This window comes from Cervus elaphus, chromosome 1, assembly GCF_910594005.1.
Source record: "Cervus elaphus chromosome 1, mCerEla1.1, whole genome shotgun sequence".
Lineage (NCBI taxonomy): Eukaryota > Metazoa > Chordata > Mammalia > Artiodactyla > Cervidae > Cervus > Cervus elaphus.
In genome coordinates this window covers 95,387,459-95,406,687 of record NC_057815.1, presented here as the reverse complement: position 1 = coordinate 95,406,687, position 19,229 = coordinate 95,387,459, and positions in this window count along the sequence as shown.

The following is a 19,229-nucleotide window of genomic DNA, read 5'->3' as shown; positions in this document are numbered from 1 at the left end:
AGTGAGCAAGGGGTGCTCTTTGTTGAAGTGGCCTCCTTGCTGTGCAGTGTGGACTCCAGGCTCACAGGATTCAGCAGGTGTCTTGTTGGCCCTAGAGTGTGGGCTCAGTAGTTGTGTGTAGTTGTGGCTTAGTTATTCCATGGCACATGGGATCCTCCTGGACAAGGGATTGAATTTGTGTCCCCTGCATTGGCAGGCAAACCCTTAACTGCTAGACCACCAGGGAAGTCTCCTGTGTGTTTACTTTTGCTTTTATTTCTTTTATTTTATGCTGTTCAGTCACTCAGTCATGTCCAATTCTTTGTGACCCCATGGACTGCAGCACACCAGGCTTCCCTGTCCTTCGACATCTCCCAGAGCTTGCTCAAATGCCTGTCCATTGTACATGTGTGAACATGTATGTTCACCCAAGTTCATGCCCAAGTTCAAGAAGAATGAAAGTGGAGAAGCCAGTTAAGAAGCTCTTGCAGTACTCCAAGGGAGAGGTGATGATGGATTACACATGAGGAGTGGCAATAAAAGTGGAGAGATTGTGCAAATGAACTTATTCTTTAAGATTCTTCTCTGATATATTGCTTTTCTAACAAGGAAAAAAAAAGTTGAATTTAAAAAGCCAGGTCTTTATTCCATGTAGGTATTTCCCCATGCTCCAACAATACCCAGTGATTAATCCCATCAGAACCCTCATTAGTTGGAATCACATATAATCGCTGCTTTTTAAATGTCAAGCCAAATTAATTAGTGTCTTATGGCTCAGTGTAGGAAACAAAATTCACGTGAGCATGCTCATGTTGAGCGTCTATTTTGTGCCAGCATTGTGCTGAATCCTACAACTTTGTATGTGTTCATTTTAATCATCTGACTTTCACCCAGGGGTACTTACTAAGGACCATGACCTTTATATCTGCATTTCTAACCACCTATACAGTGACTGGCAAATTTTAACAGAAAGAGCCCTATTTGTACAGAAGAAGCAAGGTTGGGGTCCTTGGCAAAGCTAGAAATAAAAGAATCAACAAAGATAGTGGTTTGGGGATGGATTTTTCTGGTTCCAAATGATATTGTCCTCATGCTTGGTAATTTACTGAAGAGATAAAGGATTGGCAGGAATAGAAACAATTCTCTAACTCCTACTAAAACCTAAGGGAACTTTGGTCTCATCCCTTGAGCCAAAGTCCTGAGAATATGCAGGAACTAATTCTAAAGTTGGAATTTAGCTGTCTCTGTGGTGTGGTGTTGTGTTTTTGAGATTGGTTCATGCTTTGGAACATTATTCTGAAATAATGAAGTTAGATCCTGGTTTATAGACTCCATGGTGGGGACTGGGCTGAATGACAGGTATAGTCAGTAAAAATCTTTCATGAAACCAAGTAGAATTGGTAATTCATGGTAGGAGTATATGATTATGTAAAAACAGCATGTGGTTTTTTGAAGAATGGAATTTCCTCTGCTAAGTCTATGGCATCTACCATGACCTTGTCAGCAACCTAATGTACATGATCTTGGAACTTACTCCTTTGCACCTGGGCCACATCCAAATCACAATATTTGTGGTATGATGGTAAATAAAATGGGCTCTCCTCTCACAAGTAAGAGAAACACTCCCAGGAACAGTACATTTCTTTGAAATGATGGTGATCATGATTTGACAATGGTAATAATAATAAATCATTTATTAAGCCCCAAAGATGTGCTAACTGTATTCTAAACCCTTCACATGCATTAGAAAAGTTAATCCTCACAACAATCCTCTGAGACAAGCACTAAAACTTGAGTAACTTGCTGTTAATTTACATAACGCACAGTGGCAGGACTGGCAAATCACTTACACAATGACTAATCTTCTAGCCATTGTTACACTTCTCAACCATGAAACTGCCTTCTGCTGCACAAAAGCTTTGTTTCGACAGTATGATTTGTTTGGAAACCTTCTCTCTTTACCTGGCCAGGAAAAGGTCTATATATCCATTAAGACTCATTTAAGGAAACATGAAGATTTCTTTAAGTTTCTTGTGTTTTCTTGGTACTTAGAATATTTCGTTACAGACTAATGTTCATATGGGCCTGTTTGCCTTCACTGCTAATCTCTAACCAATTCTTGCTTCTCTTTATCCTTGGGACCAGGTCAATGCATAATAAATGTTTTATCAGTGAATAATGAAAGAATGACGATAAGAGCTTAATTATTTGAGCAGAGCCAAAATTCAGACAGTAAGCAGCCCAAATGAATTGTCCTCAGAGAAGTGCAGTTGAAATGTATTTAGTTGTCTATCCATCATCTCTTTCTAATAGAATTGCCCTGGCCTCTGATGATGTAGTTCAACTGGAGCAACTATGTCTCTGTAAGGTGACCCTTCACCTCTAAGCCACAGAGGCTGATTCAGGAGAGCTACTCAGCTCCAGCTGAGCCAGAGAACTTCTTTTGGAATTAGCTATTATCTTGAATGGAGGATATGTAGACTTAAGTTATTGACCACAGTTGCTCTCCACCACTTGGGCCAGGAAGCCCAAAGGCTTGTCTGTAACAAGTGCAAAAAGTGAGATAAAAAAAAAACTCAAGATATAAATTCAGGAAAATTTCCTGGCTAGATCTCTTGTAGTATTCCAGTGACTGAGAGCAATAAGCTCCATGAGAAAATAATCATTTTTGTTGTGTCCACTATCACATTCTCAAGTCTAGCAGACTAGGTCATTAATAATTATTTGTTTAATCAATAAATAGGCAGGGTCCTAAAAAGAAGAAATACCTGGAGGAAGGAAAGGGACAGCAGGTCTAGTCCTTATATCTCGTGTAGGATTATAATTGATTACCACAGTTGATGCCATCATTTGAATTTAGAATCTTCTGTTCTGAAAAATGTTGCAAGAATTTACTTGGGTGGATTAGATAATTATGAGTTACCTGGAAAGCTTTTGTAAATGTTGAATTCTGGGTATCAGCCTGTGGAAATTCTGATTCAGTTAGTTCAAGGTCGTGTTTCCAGATTCTGCATTTTCTGAAAGTTCCCCAGATGATTCTATTGAGCAAATAGATTTTTAGAGTTTCTTGAATTCCCACACCCTATGGTTCATTCATCTCCCAGTTCTAGTACTAGATTTTTTATTCCATTAAGTGTGTTTTAGATAACATCAAATTGCCATTCATCAGGGACTACTGATGAAATGATCAAATGTATGTAAAGAATAGCACAAACTGATTGCTCTGCTTTTAAAATTCCCTGGTGAAAATTCAGTTACCACCATCCTTCAATGAAGAAAACAACAATTTTTACTTTTGGCTCTGAAGTCTCAAGGTACCATCTAATCAGAATGTAAGACAAACCCCTCTTTTACATGTGAAGGCACAAATCAGTAATATGACAAGGCCAGAGAATGTGGGATTTGTAAAAGCCCTCTGTTTATCATTGTAAGTTGGCCCCATTCATCCTGACTGTTTCTGTTTGCTTTCTACAGACTTAGGTTTAGTTCAAGATAAACTGGAAGCTGAAACTCTGACCATAAACATAAATTGCACCATTGTGAATTGTGAATGGGTCTGTACTTAGAGATCCTGAGAGTCATGGTGCTGGTGGCTGCCTTTTCAAACAGGTGGTGCCTAAACTGTGATAAAGCAAATATTACTCAAGGCATCTGGGTTCTAACCCTCATTATTGATTGTTGTTGTTGTTCACTCGGTCGTGTCCAACTATTTGTGACCCCACTGACTGCAACACCCCAGGCTTCCTGTCCTTCATCATCTCCTGGAGTTTGCTCCAACTCATGTCCATTGGGTCAGTGATGCTATCCAACCATCTCATCCTCTGTCATCCCCTTCTCCTTCTGCCTTCCATCTCTCCCAGCATCAGGATCTTTTCTAATGAGTCAGCTCTTCACATCAGGTGGCCCAACTATTGGAGCTTCAACTTCAGCATCAGTCTTTCCAATGCATATTCAGGGTTGATTTCCTTTAGGATTGACTGGTTTGATCTCCTTGCTGTACAAGGGACTCTCAAGAGACTTCTCTAAAACCACAGTTCAAAAGCATCAATTCTTTGGTGCTCAGCCTTCTTTACGGTCCAACTCTCACATCCATACATGACTACTGGGAAAACCATACTTTGACTATATGGACCTTAGTTGGCAAAGTGATGTCTCTGCTTTTTAAGACACTGTCTAGGTTTGTCATAGCTATTCTTCCAAGGAACAAGTATCTTAATTGTGTGGCTGCAGTCATCATTTGCAGTGATTTTGGAGCCCAAGGAAATAAAATCTGACACTGTTTCTAATTTTCCTCCTCTATTTACCATGAAGTGATGAAACTGTATGCCATGATCTTTATTTTTTGAATGTGGAGTTTTAAGCCAGCTTTTTCACTTTCTTCTTTCACTTTCATCAAGAGGGTCTTTAGTTCCTCTTCACTTTCTGCCATTAGAGTGATATCATCCGCATACATGAGGTTGTTATTTCTCCTGGCAATCTTGCTTCTAGCTTGTCATTCATCCAGCCTGGCATTTTACATGATGTACTCCGCATAGAAGTTAAATAAGCAGGGTGAAAATATACAGCCTTGATGTACTCATTTCCCTATTTTGAACCAGTTCATTTTCCCATCCCGTTCTATTATTTCTAGCCTACATACAGGAGGCAGGTAAAACGGTCTAGTATTCTGATCTCTTTAAGAATTACCCACAGTTATGATCCACACATCAAAGACTTTAGTGTAGTCAATGAAGCAGAAGTAGATGTTTTTCTGGAATTCCCTTGCTTTATCTATGATCCAACAAATTTTGATAATTTGATCTCTAGTTCCTCTGCCTTTTCTAATTCCAGCTTGTACATTTGGAATTTCTTGGTTCACGTACTGCTGAAGACTTGCTTGAAGGATTTTGTGCATTACCTTGCTAGCATGTGAAATGAGTGCAATTGCACGGTCGTTTGAACATTACTGATTAGCTGGATGCATTGCACAACCATTTTTCTTTTTGGGGTCTCCGTGTCCTCATCTTGCATTGAGTGATGCATTAATGTTGTTCTCAAGGACTCAGTGATCCCAAAGGAAACTGAATTAGAAATCAAAAGCAATTTTTTGGCTGATCATTGAACACTGCATTGGATAATATCTGAGATTCCTTCCAGCTCTTAGATAAAAAGAAGCCCTGTTTTCCTTGCTCTGGTAAAGTTAGGTCTTCATTGTTCTCGCTTAACCATAGACAAAGTATACTTCTGATTCTGCTCTATTGTTTATGGGATTAAATCGTCAGATAATATGACATTTCATAATAAATATTTACCTCCTGTGAACATATCTGCCAAACAGCCTGCTAGGCGTTCTCAGGTGACACACAGGAAAGGCCGCGTGTGTGACCTCTGCTCACAGTGGTTTCCCGTCCCCACCCGCTCACTCCTTCTGCACTCCTGTTAAGGTCTATGTGTGACATCACAAAGTCACCATGCCTATGTTAGTCCACAGCACCCTGCTTTTCTAGGGTACTCCTGCTCATTCTTCAGAATTCAGTTTAAGCAAACACTTGTATTGTTTCATGCTCAATTTTGATAGAGAGAAACTCCTTCTTTGTGTTCTCACGATTCCTTCGGCACAGTGAGATTATTGCTTTGGGCACGTCTTGTTTGTATTTCTGTCGCCACTATTGTCTCTTTCCTCCTCTAGATCATCAGTTGTTTGGAGGCAGGGAGCATGCCTTTTTCACTTCTGCATTTTTCAAACCAGGCACTAACTCGTGTTCAGTATTCGCTTACAGAGTGAATGACTGGTTCAGTGGATGGCTAAGGCCCAGAGTTGTGCACACTCCACTCTGTCATATATGCTTTCTGTGATGGAGGTGAGGGGGTGAGTGCAAGCCCCACTTAAACCCCCAGCTCCTGTCTCACCTTAGCAGTGCCAAGCCTTGTGACTGATTTCAGTGAGATCCCTGCCTGCTCTTTCTCACCTGGTCAGAGTGTCCTTAGGTCTTTAATTCTCGGTGCACTCATTTATCTTTGGATGTGCTGTTTGCATTCTTGTATCATTTACATAATCTTTAAGTCTGAAGATAGTTGAAAAGTCTGCTAAGCAAATTCTCATGAAGGGCAAAAGGTGATTTCTGAAGGCCTAACAGTCTTCAGGTGACAAACTAAAGACCCAAACTGTGGTTTTCTAAGGAGCATTTGCTGTTGCAAGTGACAGATTCATGCCTTTGCATTCAGTACTGCAGTTGATCTGATTCTTATGGTTGTTTTTACCTTTTATAGCACAACTGCTGTGTTCCAAAATGTTAATTACAATTTCTCAGTCAGTCTTAACAGTTGATCCTTAGCCCCATTTTGCAGATGAGTTTCAGAATAGATATGAACTCCTCAAAGTCACATAGCTGGAAAGTGACTCAATTAGGATATGAACTTGGTTGTGGTTGGCTTCATAGCTGAAGCTCTTTCTGCTTGACACAGTGTTATTCCACTATGACTAATTTCGTTACATACCAGTTTATTGTCAATCTGCATCCTAGTGAACCTCCAACTTTCCCCCTGAGTTTGAGTAGAGCCATTGGGTATTTCAGAAAGGAATCTTTCTTTAATTTCTGACATCTATGGGGAAAAAAAGAAAAAAAGTAAAAGTAGAACTACCACATTAACTCTCAGTTTTGCTCCTGGGTATATATCCAAGGAAAACAAAAACACTTTCAAAAAGGATATATGCTCCGAATGCTCACATCAACCTTGTTTATAATTGCCAAGCTATAGAAGCAACCTATGTGCCCATCCATACATAGATGAATAAATAAAGATGTAGCATATAGGGGGAATTTTATAATCACAGTTTCAATTTCAATACTGGTGATTAGTCTGTTTATATTTTCTGTTTCTTCATGCTTCAGTCTTGGGAGATTGTTCATTTCTAAGAATTTGTCCAGTTATTCTAAGTTGTCGATTTTATTGGTAAGTTGTTTATAGTTGCTTGTAATAGTCTCTTATGATTCTTTTTATTTCTAGGGTGTCTGTTGTAACTTCTTTTTCATTTATCTCTTTATCAATTTGAGCCCCTTCCTTTTCTTCTTGATGACTCTGGCTAAAGGTTTATCAACTTTGTTTATCTTCTAAAAGAACCACTTTTAGTTTCATTGATTTGTTTCTATTGTTTTCTTCATTTCTATTTCATTTATTTTTGTCCTGATCTTTTTGATTTCTTCCCTTCTGCTAACTTTGAGTTTTGCTTGTTCTTTCTCTAGTCCTTTAAGAATAATGTCAGGTTTTCTTAGGTTTGTGATTTTTCTTCCTTCCTGAGGTAGATTGTGTCAGTATAGACTTTCCTCTTAGGACTGCATTTGCTGCATCCTACAGGTTTTGCATGATTGTGCTTTTATTTTCATTTGTCTCCAAGTGATTTTTGATTTCCTGTTTTATTTCTTCTGTGATCCACTGGTTGTTTAGTCGCCTGTTATTTAGCCTCCATCTACTTTATAGTTGTTTTTTTTTTTTTTTTCTCTTGTGGTTGATTTCTAATCTCATAGTGCTGTGGTGGGGGAAGATGCTTGATGTGATTTTGATTTTTCTTAAATTTACTGAGGTTTTCTTTGTGGCTCAGCATGTGGTGAATCTTGGAGACTGTTCCCTTGTACACATGAGAAGAATGTGTATTCTGCTACTCTTGAATGGAATGCTCTATAAGTATCAACTAAGTTTATCTGGCTTAACATGTTATTTAAGGTCTGTGTTTCCTTATTTGTTTTCTGGATGATCTGTCCATTAATGTGTTACTGTCATTTACCCTTCTGTTTTGGCTGTATTTGACTTATGTATTGGGATGCTCTTATGGTGGGTGCATATATGTTTACAATTATTGTATCTTCTTCTTGGGTTGATCACTTGATCATTATGTAGTGTCCTTCTTTGTCTTTTTTAATGATCTTTATTCTAAAGTCTATTTTGTCTCATATCAGTATTACTACTGCAACTTTCCTTTGATTCACATTTGCATGGACTACCCTTTTCCAGCTCTTCACTTTCAGTCTGTATTTGTCCCTAGGTCTGAAGTGGATCTCTTAAAGACAACATATATACAGGTCTTGTGTTTTTATCCATTCAGCCAGTCTGTGTTTTGGTTGGAGCAGTTAATCCATTTATGTTTAAAGTAATTATTGATATGCATGTTCTTATTGCCACTATTGGTAACTGCTTTGGATTTGTTTCTGTAGGCCTTTTTTCTTCCTTTCCTCTTTTGTCCTCTTCTCTTGTGATTTGATGGCTAACTTTAATGTTGCGTTTGAGTTCCTTTTTCTTTATTTGTGTGTGTATCTGTTGTATTGGGTTGGCCAAAGTGTTCAACTGGGTTTCTCTGAAGACCTGAATGAACTCTTTGGCCAACCCAATAGATTTTTGATTTCAGGTTACCATGAGGTTTTGATATAGCAGTCTGTATATAAACAAGCTTGCTTTAAGCTGTTGGTCTTTTAATTCTAAACGCATTTCCAATATACTGCATTTCTGCTCTCCTCTATCACAGTTGCTGCTTTCGATATTATATTTCTGTGCAAATGATTTCACACCTTTCCAGTAGTCATGTAGAAATGCAGAGTTGGACCATGATGCAGGTTGAGCACCGAAGAATTGATGTTTTCAAACTGTGGTGTTGGACTAGACTCTTGAGAGTCCCTTGAACATCAAGGAAATCAAACCAGTCAATCCTAAAGGAAATCAACTCATTGGAGGGGAATGGAGAGGAAATTCTTAAGGAAATCCCTCATTGGAGGGACTGATGCTGAAGCCTAAGCTTCAATAATTTGGCCACCTGATGCAAAAAGCCAAGTCGTTGGAAAAGACCCTGGTGCTGGGAAAGATTGAAGGCAGGAGAAGAAGGGGAAACAGAGGATAAGATGATTGGATGCCATCATTGACAGTGGACAGGAGTTTGAGCAAATTCCAACAGATAGTGATGGACAGGGAAGCCTGACATTCTGCAGTCCATGAGGTCAGAAAAAATCAGGCACTACTTGGCAACTAAATAATTGCAACGACTCTATGTTTGCCTTTACTGGTGAGCTTTTCCATTTGCAATTTTCTTGTTTCTGGTTGTGGTCTTTTTTGTGTGTGTGTGCTTAGAGAAATTCCTTTAACATTTGTTTGCAAAGCTGTTCTGGTGGTGCTGAATTGCCTTAGCTCTTGCTTGTTTGTAAATCTTTTCATTTCTGCATCAAACTTGAGTGTGAGCTTTGCTGGTTAGAGGATTCTTTCTTCTAGGGCCTTTCATTTCATTATTTTAATATGTCATGCCACTCCCTTTTGGCTTATAGAGTTTCTGCTGATAAATCAGCTGATAATCCTATGACATTTCCCTTGTATATTATTTGTTGCTTTTCCCTTGTTGCTTTTAATAATTTTTCTTCACCTTTAATTTTGGTCAGTTTGCTTGCTATGTGTCTCAGTGTGTTCCTATTTGGGTTTGTTCTGCCGGGGACTCTGCCGCCTGGACTTTAGGTGAATGTTTCCTTTCTCATGTTAGGGACGTTTTCAGCTATTATCTCTCCAGATACTTTTTTCAGGTCCTTTCTCAGGTTATTTCTTTAACCTTAGCAGCATGACTTACCTCACATAGGAAGCATTTGGAGTTGTTGTTCAGTTGCTTTTGGAGGAAGAATTAAATAAAATTTGAAGAATTTTTCAAAGAAAGGCCACTTTCCTGCTCCCTAGATTGACCTTCTACATTTAATAAGACTTTCAGTGTTTCCCCAGTCGCATTACAATCTCATTCTGGCTTTGTTCCACAACAGACAGAAACCAAAGAACCTTGTCCTCTCTAAGGTGCAAGCTCAGGGGTAAGGCAGCTCTGCAGCTGCTTGCACCTTGGTGTCAGATAATCACTCACAATCCATCTGCATATCTTATCAGAAAGGAGTCTAATTATCTTCTCCCTCTACAAATTCTCTGGAGGGGAAACTATCCCCCCCCCCGCCCCGCCCCCAAGAAGAGTAATGTCTTTGAGCTTAATTTCACCTTGGGGAAGTAGAAGAGAGAGAAAAAAGACCAAACATATTTTTTCTTTTTTCATATAAATAGCTTTTTTTTTTTTTTTTAACCCTGGTTTTCTGATTTTATAGAGAAATATTTAAAGTATTAGACCCTAAACACAATATGCTATCAGGGAAGCCCGATATGTGTTCAGTGGTGTAAATTAAGTTCTAATTCACATATTTCTTCCCTTGAACTCAATTTCTCCCCATCCAACCTCACTGGGGCCAGAGGGAGGCTTAATTTAAACTGTATACTCTGAAGAACTCTGATGTAATCCCTACTTGTGTTTCTCTGTAGGTGATATTTTTTGTCCCTGGCTTCTTTCCAGATTTTTTCTTTACTATTGATTTTCATAGTTTGAAAAATTTAAGTATAGTTATTGTTCATTTTTGGCATTTATCCCACTTCGTGTTCTCTGAGTTCCCTGGATCTGTGGTTGGGATCTGTGGTTCCCTGGATCTGTGGTTGCGTCTAACATTAATGGGGAAATTCCTAGTCATTTTGTTTGAAATACTTCTCTAGATATTACCACTGTGCATATGTTACACCTTTTGCATTATTCCACAGTCCTTAGACATTCTGGTTTTTTTTTTTTTTCAGTCCTCATTCACTCTTGTTTTCAGTTTCTGAAGTTTCTATTGCATTCTCAAGTACACTGATCCTTTCCTCAGCCACATCCAGTCTACTAATCATCTCATCAAATTTTTTTTTTTTTTTTGTCACAGTGTATTTGATCTCTAGCATTTTAATCAGAGCCGATTTAAATTCCTGGTCTTATCACTCCTATATCCCTGCCGGTTCTGGTTCTGACCTTTGCTCTGTCTTGTCCAGTTGTATTTTTTGCCTTTCTGTATGCCTTGTAATTTTTTCTTGATAGCCAGACATGGTGTGCTGAGTAAAAGGAGTTGCTGTAAATGGGTCTCTAGTAACTGTGATGTGAGGTGTGAGGGGAAGAGACGTGTTCTATGTCCTATGATTAGGTCTCAGTCTTTTAGTGAACTGAGGTATCTGAATTATAAACTTCACAATTGTTTCACAGGGTCTCCTCACCCCCCATAAGTTGGTATAAGAAGGTTAGAGTGGGCTGGAGTTGGGTATTTCCCTTCCCCCATGTGGAAGTTCAGAGGAAGATAAAGTTGGCCCTCTCCCTCCCCACAGGTCAGTTAAGCCCTAATAATACCCTGTCAGGTTAGGCTTTGATTAACTAGTTTCTCCTAGAAGTACCAAGTGCTGTGATATATTTGAAAATAAGTTTTGACCCCTAACAGCTTCCCAGGTGGTGCTAGTAATAAAGAACCTGCCTGTCGATGCAGGAGACACAAGAGATGCATGTTTGATCCTGGATTGGGAACATCCCCTGGGAGAGGGCATGGCTTCTCACTCCATTATTCCTGCCTGGAGAATCCCATGGACAGAGGAACCTGGTGAACTACAACTCCATGGTGTTGCAAAGAGTCAGACACGGCTGAAGCAACTTAGCATGACTATATTATATACTTAAAAGTATATTGGCAAGTGGTCTCTGGGAGCCCATTCCTCAACTGGGGATTTTCCCTGTTGTTGTTCAGTCGCTCAGTCGTGTCCGACTCTTTGCGACCCCATGGACTGAAGCACGCCAGGCCTCCCTGTCCATCACCAACTCCCGGAGTTTACTCAGACTCATGTCCATCGAGTGGGTGATGCCATCCAGCCAGCTCATCCTCTGTCGTCCCCTTCTCCTCTCACCTTCAACCTTTCCCAGCATCAGGGTCTTCTCCCACGAGTCAGCTCTTCACATCAGGTGGCCAAAGTATTGGAACTTCAGCATCAGTCCTTCCAATGAACACCCAGGACTGATCTCCTTTAGGATGGACTAGTTGGATCTCCTTTCAGTCCAAGGAACTCTCAAGAGTCTTCTCTGACACCACAGTTCAAAAGCATCAATTCTTTGGTGCTCAGCCTTTATGGTCCAACTCTCACATCTACACATGACTACTACATCCATACCTGACTACTCCCTAGTCAGTCTAAATAAACCTAAAGTGAGATATTCCCAAGTGTTGTGTATAGTTAGTGTTATATATTTGATTTTCCCTCATTTATGTCCCATCTCCCAAAACAATCTGTATCAACTTTCAGAAATAGCTTTTTAACTGTGAGTTTTTATCTCAGCATGCAGTGCTTCTTTTTCAGTAGAAATCTGCTTCACTTCTCAAAGATGGCCCCAAGATGAGAGTATTTTTTTTTTTTCTTTAGAGATCTGTCTTTGAGAAAAAAGTTCCATTGTAAAGTAATATTGGGTCAAACTCCATATCTGTTTCACTTTAATTTCTCTTCTATGGATGTAGACCCTTGAGTTTCAGGGTTCTTCGGGCATCAAGTGCAATTGACTCAAAACTTTCAAGGAAAATATGTGCATCATACTGTGCCGTACGGGAGCCAGAAAAGGGCAAGGACTTATTTCATACGTGTGAGTTAGGAGACCTCAGGTGAGTCAGGACAGAGGTCACCCATCGTGGAGGGAATACAGTCAGAATTCATGATGCTTAAAGAACAGTGTGTTAGAGACAATTATTCTTGTCTGAGGCTGGAAGTCCACACATTTTGGTATCATTCTGAAGTAATTAAAATAGATGAATAAAGGACTTTACCAAAGAGGTGAGTTCACTGAGAAGCCAAATTCATAAAATGATATGATGAGTACTTGGCCAAAATTAGTTTTTAAAATCCTCCAAATAGAACAGCTTAACTTAGATATTCTCTTGTATGCTTCACACTAAACAAGTGATTCTTAAACATGGATAGCATGTTAATTTGGCCTATTTGAGTTGTTAAAATATTTATAAATTGCTCCATTTTAATGAGGATTTAGGGATGTAACTTGACTGGTATTCCATTGCTGGTGGTTTTTTGACATATGCTTTGTCAAAACAGATTATTTAAAAACTGTATTTCATTATTTTTCCTATATTATATGAACTAATTTGCAAACAAATACAAATACAATCGGAAATGGCTCATGCTTCTGTTGGAAGCTAAGACTTCTGTAAGAGCTGTCACTAAGTGGCAGTCACCATTTGACTACAGCAAACACAATCGTATGGATCTCCCACAGATAATTTATGGCAGAGATGAAATATGCAACTGCAGATACTTTGGCCTACCACAGTTATGCTATAAAGGGAATTCGATTTTATATTTAACATTGTTCAATGTCATAAGACAATGACATTTCATAGTGTCCTTGTTTACACAGGTGATTCACTGGGAAGTTCACATGTAGGGAAATGCAAGTGATTATACTTGTGCTTAAATATTTAGTGTGTGTATGTATCATCTGGGGATCTTGTTAAAATGTAGGTTCAGTTAAACTGGAGCGGGGCTTCAAATTCTGCATTTCTGACACACTTCCAAGTGATGTGGTGCAGCTGACTTACTCACTGCGTACTGAGACTTCCGGGGCTCGGATGACTTCACAGCATCCTCTGCCTTGACTTCCTGTTGGTCCTTTGAAATAATCCATCCCTCTTTTCCTTTTCCTCTTGGATGAGTCGAAAACACTGATTAGGGATTTATCTATCTTCATAGGCTCTGTATCCATTATGTCTTGAATTGTGTTCAGATAGAACTGAGAAAACAAACTCTGAATTAGAATAACATACTTAATAAGAGGACAGAAACTCAAGTCCTGCTGATAAATTTCTCAGCTCCTTTTCCTCATTTGTTCTGAAATGTTGCTGTTATATTGCCATCCAATCACTGCCTGACTGGGTCCCTTAAAACGTCGTGGATCTTTGTACCTCCAAAAGCAACTACTCTTGGAATTTTCTAAAGGTGGAAAATATCCTTACCTTCTTAGCTTAAGTCAATGATCTTACGGCTGAAATCCTCAGGGACACCATCTGTCTTTTGGGGCTGCTCAAAGAAAAAAGTGAAACCACTGTTGTTCATAACAGCCGTTTGTCATAATAGCTCTTTCAGTATTTGAAGACAAGATGGCATGTCTTTGAATCTTATCTCTAGCCCAAAGCTCATATTTCCAGTAAGATCATAGCATCACCTAAGATTGCGTTACTGACTTTATTGTTGTTTGTACTTTTGTTGGTATGCTTGCTCTCTCCACATTTCTTTGGTGAGAATCAGACATATATATTGTCTTCACAATTGCACAATGATACCGTCCAGGGATGATGCGTAATTGGTGAAAGTATGGTTGAAATTATAATGTTAATTTTCTTTTTTTCTAATTTATTTATTCAAGTATCTAGCACATCTCCCCCTCCCACCAAGTACTCTGATAAGCACTGGGGAAGCCCACATTGTTTTATGTTGGGAAATAATAATATGATTTGAAATTCTTGAATAAAGGTATGTTATGAAGCCATGGAATCACAGCGAAGGAGAAATGAATGGTGACCTCAGATTTGCGAAAAACCTACTAGAGGAAAGAAAAAAAGCAGCAGTGAGTTTTAGTGAGCACTTAATATATTAATCCACTCTTTCAGAAACAGCTCTCTGAGTTAATTATTCTTTATTACTTTTTAACATACTTTAGTAATACAAAGGTATATCTGTATATAAAAAGAAGCAGTAAGTGAAAAGTGAAAGTGAAGTTGCTCCATTGTGTCCGAGTGTAGTCCACCAGACTCCTTTATCCATGGGATTTTACAGGCAAGGGTCCTGGAGTGAGTTGCCATCTCCTTCTTCAGGGGATCTTCCCATCCCAGGGATTGAACCCAGATCTCGCTCACTGCAGGCAGACGGTTTACTATCTGAGCCACCAGGGAAAACAGAGAAAGTAGAGCAGAGTCAGCATTTAACTCTAAATCCCTTTGGTTCCAGCCTTGTCATGATCCCCTCCACTATACTGTCTGCCACAGACAGTGACATTTGAACTGAGATTCCTTCTTTTTTTCATAACACTTCTTGCTCCCTGAGGTGGTATATGTTTAAATGTTGCAGTGACTGAATGCATATGTGTGTGCTAAGTCACTCAGTCATGTCTGAGTCTTTGAGACCCATGGACTGTACCCGTCAGGATTCTCTGTCCATGGGATTCTCCAGGCAAGAATGCTGGAGTGGATTGCTAATCCCTTCTCCAGAGGATCTTCCCAACCCAGGGATCGAACCCTGGTCCCCTGTGTTGCAGGCAGATTCTTTACAATTTGAGCTACAGGGAATGACTGAAGTGTTTATTAAAAAGAAAAACCAAATTTGGCCTAAGAAGGTCACCAAATATTAAGAAGACTAAAAGCAGATAAATCCTATATCATTTCTGATTCTTGATGTCTTAATTTGTAAAATGAGGGGAATAGACTCAATGCCATCTAAATGACTGCCTTCTCTAAAGTTCTATGATTGTATATAATATATCAAAGTTTCTATGAATGCTATCTTTTAAAAATTTAGTATTATTGGAATATAGTTGATTTATAATGTTGCATTAATTTCTGTTGTACAGCAAAGTGAATCAGCTATACGTATACATATATATGTATGCATATATACTCTTTTTTAGTTTTTTCCCCATATAGGCCATAGCAGAGTATTGAATTCCCTATGCTATACAGTAGGTCCTTATTAATTAACTATTTTATATGTGGTAGTGTATATTTGTCAACGCCATCTCAAAATTTATCCTTCCCCCTTTACCCCTTGGTAACCTGAACACTATCTTTTCACATACTGACCAAAAGAAAGAGCTTCCTAGCAATGATGCCCTTCAAGTTTCTAGTTTTTCCTTCTAGGGATATGATCTCCCTGTATAATCCTTCAGGATATTACCTGGGAGGTTTTTCAACTCAGTGATTTATCATGGCAATACAAATCTGTTAAAAAAAGAGTGATGATTAAAAGAAAGTGGGATGGCATTTTAGCCCTTTATAAGCAGTTCACTGAAGACCTTGGTGGAAAATTGTGAGGAGAAAGCATCACGTGTGGTTTGCACAGAAACATAACTGGCACATGGTAAATCCTAGGAGAAAGTGTTAAATGGGTGAGTGAATAAAACACATAGTTACTTTACGTCATAATTATGATCTTTTCTTAGCAAACTGGAAAGAGAGATGGCTTAGGGAAATACTTCTATTCTAGTTCTCCCTGGATCAGTTTCTTTCATCATTCTGCTCATTGATGTCTTCTCACCCTAAGCTGATTTAAGAGTCACTCACTCATCATTGGAATGTTCACTTGATTGTTCAATGGATTATTGGTCTTTCTTCTCTATTTGCTTTTAGTTTCCAGTCTAGCTCCCCTGGTGCCTCAGACAGTAAAGAGTCTGCCTGCAACGTGGGAGACCCAGGTTTGATCCCTGGGTCAGGAAGATCCCTTGCAGAAGGAAACAGCAACCCGTACTCTTGCCTGGAAAATCCCACAGGTGGAGGAGCCTGTCAGGCTACAGTCCACGGGGTCGCGAAGAGTCAGACAGGACTGAGCGACTTCACTTTCACTGCATATCCTCCTGACAATTCTTTATTCTACTCCTTTAGCTATGAAAGTGAAGGTTGCTCAGTCGTGTCCGACTCTTTGTGACCCCATGGACTATACAGTCCATGGAATTCTCCAGGCCTGAACACTGAAGTGGGTAGCCTTTCCCTCCTCCAGGGGATCTTCCCAAGCCAGGGATCGAACCCAGGTCTCCCCCATTGCAGGTGGATTCTTTACCAGCTGAGCCACCAGGGACTAAGGTTGTTATAAATTACTTACTCTGTTGTTACAGGAGATTTTTGAAACTAAGAATGTTTTCTTTTTCTTTTACTCTTCAAAATATCAGCATGGCCATAGCCTCCCCAAGTAACATTTTATGCTTTTCTCCATTTTCTTTACTCCCTTTCCTTTGCTCCTTTCTGCTCCTCTCCCTTCCTTTTCCATACTTTTCTTTCTCATGAGATCATGTATCACAGTATTGGAGACTGCTCTTGATTTTAGAGGAAATGTATTACATCTATTGAATCCTCAAATAGATGAAAACATTAACCCTATTTTCTTTATTAATGTTTAGCTATCTAGCATTTTCTTATAGAGGATTTTTTTTTTTTTTGGTTATTTTATTTCCACTGAGTTGGGTCCATGATGAGGGCATATTATAGCAGACACCTGAATAAAGTGAAGGAGAAAATTGTGCAGATATCAGTTAGAGATACACTGTAAATGGAAGGAGGAGAGTAAGTTTATGAGGGAGAATCTTGCTTTACTTGTTGCAAGAGTAGAAAGTATCTGAGGGTAGTGGTGACAGTTAGGAGAATCTAGGACTTTGTAGTAATCTACTTCATTGGGCTCTTATGAGATTACAGATGAGTTAATTACCTTAAAGTCTCTTTGAAGGATGCCCAGTTCAGTTCAGTCACTCAGTCATGTCCAACACTTTGCGAACCCATGGACTGCAGCACACTGGGCCTCCCTGTCCATCACCAACTCCTGGGATTTACTCAAACTCATGTCCATTGAGTCGGTGTTGCCACCCAACCATCTCATCCTCTGTCATCCCCTTCTCCTCCTGCCTTCAATCTTTCCAAGCATCACTTTTCAAATGAGTCAATTTTTTCGCATCATGTGGCCAAACGATTAGAGTTTCAGCTTCAGCAACAGTCCTTCCAATGAACACCCAGGACTGATCTCCTTTAGGATGGACTGGTTGGATCTCCTTGCAGTCCAAGGGACTCTCAAGAGTCTTCTCTAACATCACAGTTCAAAAGCATCAACTCTTCGGTGCTCAACGTTCTTTATAGTCCAGCTCTCACATCCACACATGACTACTGGAAAAACCGTAGCTTTGACTAGATGGACATTTGTTGGCAAAGTAATGTCTGTGCTTTTTAATATGCTGTCTAGGTTGGTTGAAACTTTTCTCCCAAGGAGCAATCGTCTTTTAATTTCATGGCTGCAGTCACCATCTGCAATGATTTTGGAGACTTCAAAAAGAAAGTCTATCATTGTATATATTGTTTCTCCATCTATTTGCCATGACGTGATGGGACCAGATGCTGTGATCTTAGTTTTCTGAATGTTGTGTTTCAAGCCAACTTTTTCACTTTGCTCTTTCACTTTCATCAAGAGGCTCTTTAGTTCTTCACTTTCTTCCATAAGGGTGGAGTCATTTGCATTTTTGAGGTTATTGCCATTTCTCCCGGCAATCTTGATTCCAGCTTGTGCTTCATCCAGTCTGGCATTTCTCATGATTTAATCTGCATATAAATTAAATAAGTGGGGTGACAATTTATAGCCTTGACAGACTCTTTCCTGATTTGGAACCAGTCTGTTGTTCCATGTCCAGTTCTAACTGTTGCTTCCTGACATGCATGCTGGTTTCTCAGGAGGCAGGTCAGGTAGTCTGGTACTCCCATCTCTTTAAGAATGTTCCACAGTTTGTTGTGATCCACAAAGTCAAAGGCTTTGACATAGTCAATAAAGCAGAAATAGATGTTTTTCTGGAACTTTCTTGCTTTTCCGATGATCCAAGAGATGTTAGCAATTTGAGCTCTGGTTCCTCTGCCTTTCTAAAACCAGCTTGAAAATCTGGAAGTTCACAGTTCACATATTGTTGAAGCCTGTCTTGGAGAATTTTGAGCATTACTTTACTAGATGTGAGATGAGTGCAACTGTGCAGTAACTTGAGCATTCTTTGGCATTGCCATTCTTTGGAGTTGGAATGAAACTGACCCTTTCCAGTCCTGTGGCCCCTGCTGATTTTTCCAAATTTGCTGGCATATTGAGTGCAACACTTTCACAGCATCATCTTTTAGGATTTGAAATAGCTCAACTGGAACTCCATCATGTCCACTAGCTTTGTTTGTAGTGATGCTTCCTAAGGCCCATTTAACTTCACATTTCAGGATGTCTGGCTCTAGGTGAGTGATCACACCATCGTGATTATCTGGGTCATGAAGATCTTTTTTGTACAGTTCTTCTGTGTATTCTTGCCACCTCTTCTTAATATTTTATGCTTCTCTTAGGCCCATACCATTTCTGTCCTTTACTGAGCCCATCTTTGCATGAAATATTCCCTTGGTATCTCTAATTTTCTTGACGAGATCTCTAGTCTTCCCCATTGTAGTTTTTTCCTCTATTTCTTTGCACTGATCACTGAAGAAAGATTTCTTATCTCTCCTTGCTATTCTTTGGAGCTCTGCATTCAAATGGGAATATCTTTCTTTTTCTCCTTTGCCTTTAGCTTCTCTTCTTTTCACAGCTGTTTGTAAGGCCTCCTCAGGCAGCCATTTTGCTTTTTTGCATTTCTTTTTCTTGGGGGTGGTCTTGCTCCCTGTCTCCTG